At 51.0% G+C, this 12,035-nt stretch overlaps 1 long non-coding RNA gene across 1 annotated transcript; it reads right to left on the bottom strand.

The window, feature by feature from the left end:
- Window positions 1-1,379: 1,379 nt before the first annotated feature.
- Window positions 1,380-5,811, bottom strand: LOC135183164 (uncharacterized). The gene is made up of 3 exons (XR_010305434.1): window positions 5,244-5,811; window positions 4,712-4,821; window positions 1,380-2,366 (listed from the first exon to the last, which is right to left on the bottom strand). It is a non-coding gene; the product is annotated as an uncharacterized LOC135183164 (long non-coding RNA).
- Between the last annotated feature and the right edge of the window lie 6,224 nt (window positions 5,812-12,035).

Raw genomic sequence — 12,035 nt, forward strand, 5'->3', positions numbered from 1 at the left:
TACCATTCCTGGTTTGAATATTTCTACATTTTCTATCACCAGCATCTATTTAGAATAGAATAGAATCAACCAGGTTGGGAGAGACCTCCAAGATCATCCAGTTCAACCTATCCCCCAGCCCTATCCAGTCAACTAAACCATGACACTAAGTGCCTCATCCAGTCTTTTCTTGAACACTTCCAGGGATGGTGCCTCCACCCCCTCCCTGGGCAGCCCATTCCAATGGGAAATCACTCTCTCTGTGAAGAACTTTAGTTACCCCAGAAAAGGCAAAGTCTGGAAACTGCTACAGGCTCCAGCCAGCAGGAGCTGGTTGTGGTCTAAGGGAAGGCTGCAACTGTAGGATGTTTGGGACATGCTGAAGACAGAGATTTTATGGAGTCACATGAGACAGCAGCCAGCCAAGCTCAGCCCTGCCCTGCTATCCCACCTCCCAGGGGAACGCTCTGCTGCATGATCCGGCAGTGCCTCCTACACCACTTTTGAGCACCGCTGCTGAATCCAACCGCGCTTGAGAGACACACAGGAGAACCAAAGAAAAGCTTCTGCGTGTCTCCTGAAAACCCCTCCCCTCAGCTGACCTCCAGGCCCTTGAGCTGGGGGCAGGAGTGCTGTGAGCATGGCCATCTGCCATCCTGCTGGGTGGCAGCTGCCCAGCCAGGCTGCACGTGTGCCTGAGCCTGCTAATGAGCATGCATTTAATTGCTGCACACATGCTGCGTGGGGCAGCTGCGATGGGAGGCGTGGGGAGGGAGTCAGGACACAAGGCTGGTGGAGAACCATGTCCCACTTGTTGGCTTTAGGGTGTAAATCGGGCATAAAAGGGTAGAAGATGCCCATTTCTCTGCAGGAAACAGAATGCTAACTTGGCACCCCTGTGAGAGCTTGCGAAGGGTAACTGGTGGCATGGCTATGGAAGGCATTTGAAGATCACAGACAACATCTGCTTGGAAGAGACCTCCAAGCTCAATCCAGTCCAACCTTTGACCCAACACTTTCAGTCAACACTAAACCACATCCCTAAGAACCAGCTTCACAGGCTGCTTGAACACTCCCTGGGATGGTGACTCCAGCACTGCCCTGGGCAGCCTCTTCCAATGTTTGAGATCCCTCTCTGTGAAGAAACATTTCTTAGCATCCATCCTGAACCTCCCTTGGTGCAGCTTGGAACCATTTCCTCTAACAGAACGAGGAGGTCCCTCAGCAGGCTGAGTCAAACATCAGCGTCCCAGCCTTATCCCTGCTTCCTGCTGTTAGCACCAAGACTTCTCTTCCACTGAGTGTTCCCTGTGCCAGCAGGTCACTTGGCAAAGCTCTGCCATGACTTGCACCTGGCTGACATTTGATCTCCTCTGGGGACAATGACACATTACCACGAGTAAAGGAAAACCTTTAATGAAGAAATGCAGGTAAATAGCAAAGGTAGGTGAGAGATTAAAGCAGTGCTCAGAGGACGCTGGGTTTCACAGGGACTCTGACCTCACCTCCAATCCATGTGTTGGCTCAGCACTGGAATTTACTCCTGCTCAATAGATACGTGATAAAACACCACTGCCCTGCTGGGAGTGTTGCATCAGTTCTCATCTCTGCTGTTCAAGCTCCTGTTAAAGCTACCATTAAAGAGCAAGGCAAGCAATTGGCACAGTGTCAGGCCAGGGTGGGGTTTCCTTATCATCTCACCTGGCTGTATAAATGCAGGTCTTGAACATGCCCCTTTGGGAAGTGATATCTCTCTCTCGAGGGGTGTGCCAAGCACTGGTTAGTGCATGATACACTAACCCCATTTCCTTCTTCCCGGTTGAGGCCGAGACTGCTCTAGACCCCAGGCCCTTGGCCAGTGCTGGCTGGGGGAGTTTTGCACAAGCAGGTGTCCACATCTCAGTCCTGATGTCACTGTGAAATGCTGAGGTGCCCTCATGAAAATGAAATGCAGGAGAGATTAAATCAGCCCTGAAACGCCTTTGCTCTGCCAGGCATTTTGTAACCAAAGCTGAGAGGTGACTATGGCTCTCCTAGGCTAAGAGCAAACCCAACCCTTCTGGCTTTCCCCAACTGTTGGTAAGATGGAAGCACAGGCCATGGCTTTCAGGGCACGTGTTGCAGGCTTTCTTATTCAAGCACAGCAATACTATATCAGTGAATAAAACTATTTCAGCAGGCAGGCATAAGCTGGCTCCAAAGGCTGTTGCAATTAGGAGTTGTTTCAGTGATGAGTTAGGCAATCATTTTGATTGCATTGATTTCCTAGTGCTTGAGAATACCCCAGCAGAGAAAAGAGAAATGATGAAAAATCTCCCATCTCCTTCTTCTTCAAATTGACACCAGCAGATTTAAATCCCTCCTGTTGTGAGCTGAAGGTAAAACTCCTGCAAAAGAAGGAGAAAATTAATGTCTGCTTTTCTGTCTAGCACCAACCACCGCAGTGGATAACCACTGAGTGCATACCTACATATAAAGCTATATGTAGGAAGAATCAGACCTGACATCCAGTCAAAACCATCACAGCGTGAGAAAGGAAACCTGTCTTTGCCACGCTCTGCTTAGTCCATAGCAGTCAATTGGAAAGTAATTCTCACTTAGGAGTTAAGACATCCCTGTTGCAACGAAGAAGAAAGGAAGAAAGAAAAAAGGCAGTAATTAGGAAGTCAAATGAAAGGGCTGCTAATCTGCCGTACCTGCTCCGAGTGTTAACGGCCAGGAGAATTAAACTACAGATGGTATTCAAATGAACAGGATGAAATGAAGTGCAAAATAGGAGAGAAAATGCACCTATACTCCCACAGCTCCCTTTAGGCAGCCCAGAGGAAGGAGAAACCTATTTTACTATCCAGCAGGAGGTCCTTAAACCTTGAGTCTGCTAAATCAATCATAAAACCATCCTAGTATGCCCCTAAACTGCCCTAACACACTCCTAAACCATGACAACACCCCCTAAACCACCCCAACACTCCCTACACCACCGTGACACCCTCCTAAACCACCCCAATGCCCTCCTACACTACCCCAACACCCCCTACACCACCGTGACACCCCCCTAAACCACCCCAACACCCTCCTAAACCACCCCAACGCCCTCCTACACTACCCCAACACCCCCTACACCACCTTGACACCCCCCTAAACCACCTCAACACCCTCCTACACTACCCCAACACCCCCTACACCACCTTGACACCCCCCTAAACCACCTCAACACTCCCCCTACACTCCCCAACACCCTCCAAACGACCCCAGCACACCCCTAAACCACCCTAACACCCACCAGTTAATAACATTGCCATTATCAGTGATGCTGGAACTAAATCATCCCCATGCCCATTCCCAGCATTCTGAAAGGCTTGGGAAAGAGTTCTTATGAGCCACACTGAGAAGTAATTTAAAACAAAAATAAAAGCATAAAAAAGTGGCAGAGGAACCATCAGAGGAGTGGGAGGGCAGGGGAAGGGGAGAGGGGAAGAAAAAGGGAAAGGAAGGGGGAGGGGAAAGAACAAGGGAAGGGGAGGGGAGGGGAAGGGGAAAGAAAAAGGGAAAGGAGAAGAAGAAGGGAAGGGGAAGGGAAGAGGGGAAGAAAAAGGGAAAAGAAGGGGGAGGGGAAGGGGAAAGAACAAGGGAAGGGGAGGGGGAAATAAAAAGGGAAAGGAGAAGAAGAAGGGAAGGGGAAGGGAAGAGGGGAAGAAAAAGGGAAAGGAAGGGGGAGGGGAAGGGGAAAGAACAAGGGAAGGGGAGGAGAGGGGAAGGGGAAAGAACAAGGGAAGGGAAGGGGAGGGGAAGGGGAAAGAAAAAGGGAAAGGAGCAAGAAGAAGGGAAGAGGAAGGGGAAGGGGAAGAACAAGGGAAAGGAAGGGGGAGGGGAAGGGGAAAGAACAAGGGAAGGGAAGGGGAGGGGAAGGGGAAATAAAAAGGGAAAGGAGCAAGAAGAAGGGAAGGGGAAGGGGAGAGGGGAAAGAACAAGGGAAGGGAAGGGGAGGGGAAGGGGAAAGAAAAAGGGAAAGGGGGAAGGGGAAGGGAAGGGGAAGGGGAGAGGGGAAAGAACAAGGGAAGGGAAGGGGAGGGGAAGGGGAAAGAAAAAGGGAAAGGGGGAAGGGGAAGGGAAGGGGAAGGGGAGAGGGGAAAGAACAAGGGAAGGGAAGGGGAGGGGAAGGGGAAAGAAAAAGGGGAAGGGAAAGGGGGAAGGGGAAGGGGAAGGGGAAGGGGAAGGGGAAGGGGAAGGCTCGGCGAGAGGAGCATCGTAAACCGTGGCCGCTGCCCCGCCCGGGCCCGGCAGCCGCGCTGGAAACCGACTGCTGCCACCTGGTGGCCACTGGGCCCGGGGCGGGCGTCCCGCTGCTGGGCAAGATGCGTCCTGGTGTCCTGCTGCAGAGCCTGGGGGAATCCGGGAAACTGGGAGAGAAACCAAGCCTAGACATTCAGGAAGGACTCGCAGGGGCAATCAAAAGAGTGTTTTCCTCTCTGCTCACGCAGGACTGCTGTCAGGGTTGAGCTGGGTTGAAGCCTGGGTCTGCAAGCTGCAGCTTTGTTCTCGGGCAGCTGAAGGGCATCAGAACACCCAAACGTTCCAAACTGCCTGAGCAATGAGGTACTGTGGGGAGGTTTGGGGAAGTGTGTGCGAGTGGATGGGAGGTGCTGTGCCTCAGGCTTATGAGAGCAAGATGAAGTGAAAAGTAAGAAGCAATACCCCTGAAAGTGAGAAAAAAAGGAGGATCCTGAACAACCTGAACCAGACGTGGTGTGTGATCTGAAATAGCTCTGTGAGATCTGGGCCAGGAGATCTGAAGAAGGAAACTGCCCCAGTTCCTGCAGTCCTCTTCAGAAAACAACGACTCTGTGTATTTGTAAATGCACCGAGACAAAGAGATTAATCATTCAGCATCATCTCTGCAAAGAAATTAATTGCTCAGCACCTTCCCCTCCCCCTTTCTTCCTTCTTCCCCTTTTCTTTCCCTATCCCTTCCCTTCCCCCTTGCCTTATCCCTTTCCCTTTCCCCTTCCCTTCCCTTCCCTTCCCTTCCCTTCCCTTCCCTTCCCTTCCCTTCCCTTCCCTTCCCTTCCCTTCCCTTCCCTTCCCTTCCCTTCCCTTCCCTTCCCTTCCCTTCCCTTCCCTTCCCTTCCCTTCCCTTCCCTTCCCTTCCCTTCCCTTCCCTTCCCTTCCCTTCCCTTCCCTTCCCTTCCCTTCCCCTTTCCCTTCCCCCTTTCCTTCCCCTGTCCAAAGAAATTATTAACCCTTGACTTAAAAAAAGAACCAACCTTGAGGTCAACACTATTTTTATCTCATCAAAACTTTAGTTTCTTCTCTTTTTCAGCACAGCACACATGGCTGTGTGGCTGTCTTGCACAGCTTTCATCATTCTTCAAAGGGTAAGAGAAGCTTCTTTGCATAGAAGCTTGGTTTACTCTTAGATTTATAGAGCATCGCTCTATAAACCCAAATCACAGCAGCTGGGCTGTGAAATTCTTGCAGACACAGGTGAAAACGCACAGGGAGCAAAACAGAGAGCAAAGCTTTTCCCTTGGCATCTTTTCTGCCTGAGGCCAGCAGTGGTTTTCCCAGCAGTTGGTGCAGGCTGAGCTCCCTCTCCCGTTGAAAATCATCTTTAGCCCCTCTCCACCCCTGGGGAGGAGACTTGGTAGCCTTTACCGGGATCAAGCCAACGGTAATAAGAGATGCTCTAAACAGAAACAAATCCTCCCTACCCTGGAATCATTTTATTCTGTGCTGTAATGGAGCAGGTGTTTTTAGGAGGGTGTGATGCTGCTGCCTGGCAGGCAGCCGATCCCATGCTCCGCTGAAGCACCGCCGCAGAATGCAGCAGCTGAAGCTGACTCAGGGAGGACTTTCCAGAAGCATCAGGTGGCTGCCACGTCAAATCTCCTCCAGAGCTTGCAGCATGTAGAAACGTCTCCTATAAATAGGGTAAATGCTCATCAAGTGCTCATTTAGGTAGCCAAGCTAAGGAGGTTTTCAGAGCAGATTGAGACATAATTGAGTCTGCACTGAATGGCTTTATTATCCCACGTACCAAGCTGCACCAGCAGTTTCAGCTGCCTATTCATACTCTTTCTCAGTTTTTTTGGAGGACTTTGCTATGTCCCACTTTTTTTTTTCCCTTCATGGAACCAGGTTTGTAATGAATAGTCCAAGGTTTATAAAATGCAAGGAGGTGCTGAGGTAAGAGGTGTTTTCAAAAGCTCTGTTTGCTAAGTGTCAGAAAGTCTCTCCAGCCTGCTGAAACATGGCCCTGGATGTAAACACACTGCTCTTTGATAAAGAGAGTTGAGAACACAGCTTAAGGGCAGGAAAGAGCTGGCTGTGACATAAGGTTTCCACTAACCAGGGACTTAAATGGGAGTCAGTGACAACAACTGAATCAGGCTGAAAGCAAAACCACCGTGTTTATGGTGTGAATTAGCAGTCAGAGAGTCACAGAATGTCAGGGGCTGGAAGGGACCTCCAAAGCTCAGCCAGTCCAACCCCCCTGCCAGACCAGGATCTCCTACACCAGATCACACGGGAACACATCCAGGCAGGGTGTGACTATCTCCAGAGAGGGAGACTCCACAACCCCTCTGGGCAGCCTGTTCCAGGGTTCTGTCACCCTCACAATGAAGAAAACCCTTCTCATGTTTAAATGAAATTTCCTATGGCTCAGCTTCCACCATTGCCCCTTGTCCTGTCCCTGGGCATCACCCAGCAGAGCCTGGCTCCAGCCTCCTGCCACTCACCCTGCACACATTGATAACCATTGCTGAGGTCACTTCTCAGTCTCCTCTTCTCCCAGCAGCACAGCCCCAGCTCCCTCAGGCTCTCCTCTCTATTCCTTATTATCTTTGTGGCTCTGTGCTGGGCTCTCTCCAGCAGCTCTATGTCCCTCTTGAACTGGGGGCCCAGAACTGGACACAATACTCCAGATGCAGCCTCAGCAGGGCAGAGTAGAGGGGCAGGAGGACCTCTCTCAACCTACTAACCATAGCCCTTCTAATATACCCCAGAATGGCCTTGGTTTTCCTGGCCACAAGAGCACATTTCTGACTCATGGTCAACCTCCCATCCTCCAGGACCCCCAGATCATAGAATCATAGAATCATAGAATCAACCAGTTGGGAGCAGGAGGGTTGCCACTCTTCACACCTGCCTTCTCCTGGGGTCAAACAGGGATGCTGCTGATTCTTGTGGGACCTTATAGCCACCTTCCAGTAGCTGAAGGGGACCTACAGGAAAGCTGGAGAGGGACTTTTCATAAGAGCTTGTAGTGATGGGGGCAGTGGTTTGATGCTACAGCAAGGTAGATTTAGGTTAGGCATTAGGAAGAAGTTGTTTGCTATGAGGGTGGTGAGACACAGCAAAGTTGTGGAGGCCTCATCCCTGGAAGTGCTTAAGACCAGGCTGGATGAGGCTTTGGAAGGTGTCCCTGCCCATGGCAGAGAGGTTGGAACTGGGTGATCTTTAAGGTCCCCTTCATCTCAAGTCATTCTGCAAACCTCCTACAAATAAGGGCACTGAAGGACAGAGTCTTGATACAACTAAAGTTCAGGAGCCTCAGAGGTCTGTGTTTGCAGTTGTACCTGGGCTGGAGCTGAGAGGGAAATGTCCCAGGCTGCAAGTTCTGGGTAGGACCCTGAACAACTCCTGCAAGCTTCTTGCTACTCACCCTGCAGCCAGCTAGGCTCTGGCTGCATGGGTCCACTCACATCGTGGAAGAGACCCTTGGGGTCAGTGGGTGGAGAAAGGCCATGTGGAACTGTGCATCCACAGAGCACAGGCACAGGCTGCCCAGAGAGGCTGTGGAGTCTCCTTCTCTGGAGCCTTTCAAGGCCTTTCTGGATGCATTCCTGTTTGACCTGAGCTAGATTGTATGGTCCTGCTCTGGCAGGGGGTTGGACTGGATGATCTCTTTGGGTCCCTTCCAACCCCTGACATCCTGTGATCCTGTGTAATTCTGTGATCTACCTACCACAGACTACTTCTTGGACATTCCTCTTCTGTCCTAGTCCTCCTCTTCTCCCTCTGAGATTGCATGGAGGGGGGGCTTCAGGCTTCCACATGGGTTTCTCAGGCTTTTATTTGTTGACTTCATTGTCCATCGACCTCTGTGCAAGGCAAAAGCCTCCTCTTTGAGGTCTGTGTGCTTACATTAGGATAACACGATCATGGCTTCACTCTGCTCTGCCCTGCTGAGGCCACATCTGGAGTATTGTGTCCAGTTCTGGGCCCCCAGTTCAAGAGGGACATAGAACTGCTGGAGAAAGCCCAGCACAAAGACACAAAGATAATAAGGAATAGAGAGGAGAGCCTGAGGGAGCTGGGGCTGTGCTCCTGGGAGAAGAGGAGACTGAGAGGAGACCTCAGCAATGGTTATCAATGTGTGCAGGTGAGTGGCAGGAGGCTGGAGCCAGGCTCTGCTGGGTGATGCCCAGGGACAGCACAAGGGGCACTGGGTGGAAGCTGAGCCATAGGAAGTTTCATGTGAACATGAGGAGGAATTTTTTCATTGTGAGGGTGACAGAACCCTGGAACAGGCTGCCCAGAGGGGTTGTGGAGTCTCCCTCTCTGGAGATAGTCACACCCTGCCTGGATGTGTTCCTGTGTGATCTGGTGTAGGAGATGCTGCTCTGGCAGGGGGGGTTGGACTGGCTGAGCTTTGGAGGTCCCTTCCAGCCCCTGACATTGTGTGAGTTTGTGATTGTAGGAAGGGCAGGGCTGAAGCAGCAGCAGCAAGCTGCAGGGTTTAGCCCTCTTCTGGCATAGGCTGAGCAATGCAGCAGTGACAAAGGGCTGCACAGCAGGATGTGTGCTTTATTCAGCCTCCTCACTTCGTTTTAGTCTCCAAATGAAATCAGAATTTATGTGGCTCTTAAAAAAAAAGCCCAACCTAACACCCCCCCCCCCCATATCTGCTCATCTTATGCCATAAGGGAAAAAGGAATCTATGCTTAAACACTTAATTAGGGGATGTCAGCAGAGTGCTCTGCAAATGGGAGCGTGCTAGGCATCTGCTATTTGAATATAGCTGTACACACCCCCCCCCTCGGCCTCCTGAACCCCTGAAAACCTCCTAGCAGGTGATCACACGCCAGTCTATAATTGAAATCAACTTAATCCTGACCCAAATGTAGCAGCAGCTGCTGTGAAAGCTGTGGCTGCTCTCCAAGTGTTTCTTCCATTACCCTGGCCTGTATATTAAAGCGAGACTGATTGCTGTGTTGCAGGCTGCTGCCACAGAGTGTCTCTTACAAGGAGGCTGCAGTGTTTTAGATGAAGGGCTTTGTTGTATTTTTCATAAGAACACTTTTCTCCTGTGTGATGATCTGAGCTGTTCAGATATTAATTACTCAGGACCTGCAAGGATGCTCTGAAGTGAAAGGTAAATACGGATGTGTTCTCTCTTCCTCCGCAGCGATGCACCTGGGCGAGTTGTCTGGGAGGTGGGCTGAAGAAGTGGAGGATGCTGAGAGGAGAGAGACAGCAGCCAGGCAGAAGAAGATATGAGAAATGGCTGTAGCTGCCCTCCTAATTGAACCCTCACGCCACAAATCTCTGTCTGAACACCAATGTGCTGTGGAGATGTGGAGTAAGGAGCAGCTCCTCCTCCAACTCTTGTTTATTCACTCCCCATCTCCTCTTGCCTCCTCTAGATCCTTCCTCTTTCTGCCCTCTCTCTGTGCCTTTTCTCCTGTCCTGGATCTCCGTGGGCTTTGCTGAGTGGGACATGGCATTTAGGCAGCAGCCTCAAAAAGCACCTCTCAAGCACCTTTTCTGGCAAGGAGGAATGTCTTCACCCCAAAGCCTTGTCGGACTGGATGAGCTTGGAGGTCTCTTCCAACCTGGTTGATTCTATGATTCTAAGACTCCATGACTCCAGCAGCAAAACTCTGGGGAAAGCTGGGCTCAGTGCACAGGGTGGATTGTGCAGACCTAGGAGATATTTGTTCACAGAGAGGGTTCTCAAACATTGGAACGGGCTGCCCAAGGCAGTGCTGAAGTCACCATCCATGGAGGTGGTCAGGCACTGTGTGGACCTGGCACTTAGGGACATAGTTTAGTGTTGACCCTTCAGTGCTGGCTCGAAGGTTGGATTGGATGAGCTTGGAGGTCTCTTCCAACCCAATGTTTTCTGTGATCTCTGTGATTTCTGTGACCAGGCACTGAGTTCCCTCTCCCTCAAAGCCACCACAGTAATAAAGGGGTCAGAGTCCTTGAAAAATCCTGTGAGCAGGAGCACGACTGCTGAAGTGAAGGTTGCTCATGTGAGAAACTCAGTCACAGTGTCAGGGGCTGGAAGGGACCTCCAAAGCTCTACCTGTCCAACCCCCCCTGCCAGAGCAGCATCTCCTACACCAGATCACACAGGAACACATCCAGGCAGGGTGTGAATATCTCCAGAGAGGGAGACTTCACAGCCCCTCTGGGCAGCCTGTTCCAGGGCTCTGTCACCCTCACAATGAAAAAAATCCTCCTCATGTTCACATGAAGCTTCCTATGGCTCAGCTTCCACCACTGCCCCTTGTGCTGTCCCTGGGCATCACCCAGCAGAGCCTGGCTCCAGCCTCCTGCCACTCACCTGCACACATTGATAACCACTGCTGAGGTCACCTCTCAGTCTCCTCTCCTCCCAGCAGCACAGCCCCAGCTCCCTCAGGCTCTGCTCCTAACAGAGCTGTTTCGCTTCCTTCAGCATCTCTGTGGCTCTGCACTGGGCTCTCTCCAGCAGCTAACCACTAAGCACACAGAGATCTGCCCGAGGTTCTGAGGGGTCCCTGCTCTACCCTCCTGGTCGGCAGAGCTGGGCTCACTCTTTCAGCCTCTTGTGCTCTCTCTGCTTTATGCTGCGACTCCCAGTACGGAGAACATTAACCCAACCTTATCCAAACCCTTCTTCAGCCCCAAGCAGATGCCCTGAGTCCCAGTGTGCCACCTCAGCCTTGTTAGAAGGCAGGACAGAAGATGGTGCTGCTGAGCCAACAGATTTGAACAAGAAAACTTCCTGGGGCTGCTTCTGTGTTGTGTTTTTTTCTTTCCACGACAGCTCCCGTTCCAAAATAATCTTTGTTTAAACTAAAGAGCTGCCAAGGAGCTAAGTTTAAGAAGCACAGGAGCTACAGAGAAGCACCCCACAGCCCATTCCCTCACGGAGCAGTGAAATATTGATGGACCAGGCTCCCTAATTACGTCTCCTAGCAAGGGTCTATCTGGGAATCTGGAGCTTTCCCTGCTTTGTATGCAGCACCGCTGGGATAAAGTGATGGGATACATGGGCAATTGGGCTGGGATGTATGTGGCTAATGAACAGGTGTCAAGCAGACAGCTCTGTGGGGGCTAATGAAACGTTCAGTGCAAAATGTGTCACCTCCAGGTTATCATAGCTTGTGCCTCATTCTTGGAATTGAATCCTCTGCATCTGGCTCCTTGTTTACTGAAGTCTTCTCTGTGTAAACCAACAGAAGCAGCAGAAAGCAACTCCTGATCATCCAACTGGGCAAAAGGTGTCAAGCTGTTAGGCTGTGGGGTTTTTTTTCTTATTAAGACCTACATTACTGGAAGAAAAGAAAAAGAAAGAAGGCAAATCATCTCCACCCACTGTGCTGGCAGCTACATTTTTTGGTTTTAATAGGAAGATTTTATCTCAGACTGAGAACAACAACAGGAGACTGCTTCGTTTTTCACATCCAGGGTACCCTGGTGCCTCCACAGTTTACCTGGCTGGGAACTGCAGTGGCTTGGTGAGAAGAAACATCCTAAATTCAGATGCCTCTTCAAAAGCTGATTTATTTGGCAGCTGTAAATGGAGTGGCTGTAAGAGAATCATAGAATCAACCAGGGTGGAAGAGACCTCCAAGCTCAGCCAGTCCAACCTAGCACCCAGCCCTATCCAGTCAACCAGACCATGGCACTAAGTGCCCCAGCCAGGCTTGGCTTCAACACCTCCAGGCACAGCAACTCCACCACCTCCCTGGGCAGCCCATTCCAATGCCAATCACTCTCTCTGACAACAACTTCCTAACAACATCCAGCCTAGACCTCCCCTGGCACAGCTTGAGGCT

The sequence above is a fragment of the Pogoniulus pusillus genome, chromosome 17 (assembly GCF_015220805.1).
Source record: "Pogoniulus pusillus isolate bPogPus1 chromosome 17, bPogPus1.pri, whole genome shotgun sequence".
Taxonomy (NCBI): Eukaryota; Metazoa; Chordata; class Aves; order Piciformes; family Lybiidae; genus Pogoniulus; species Pogoniulus pusillus.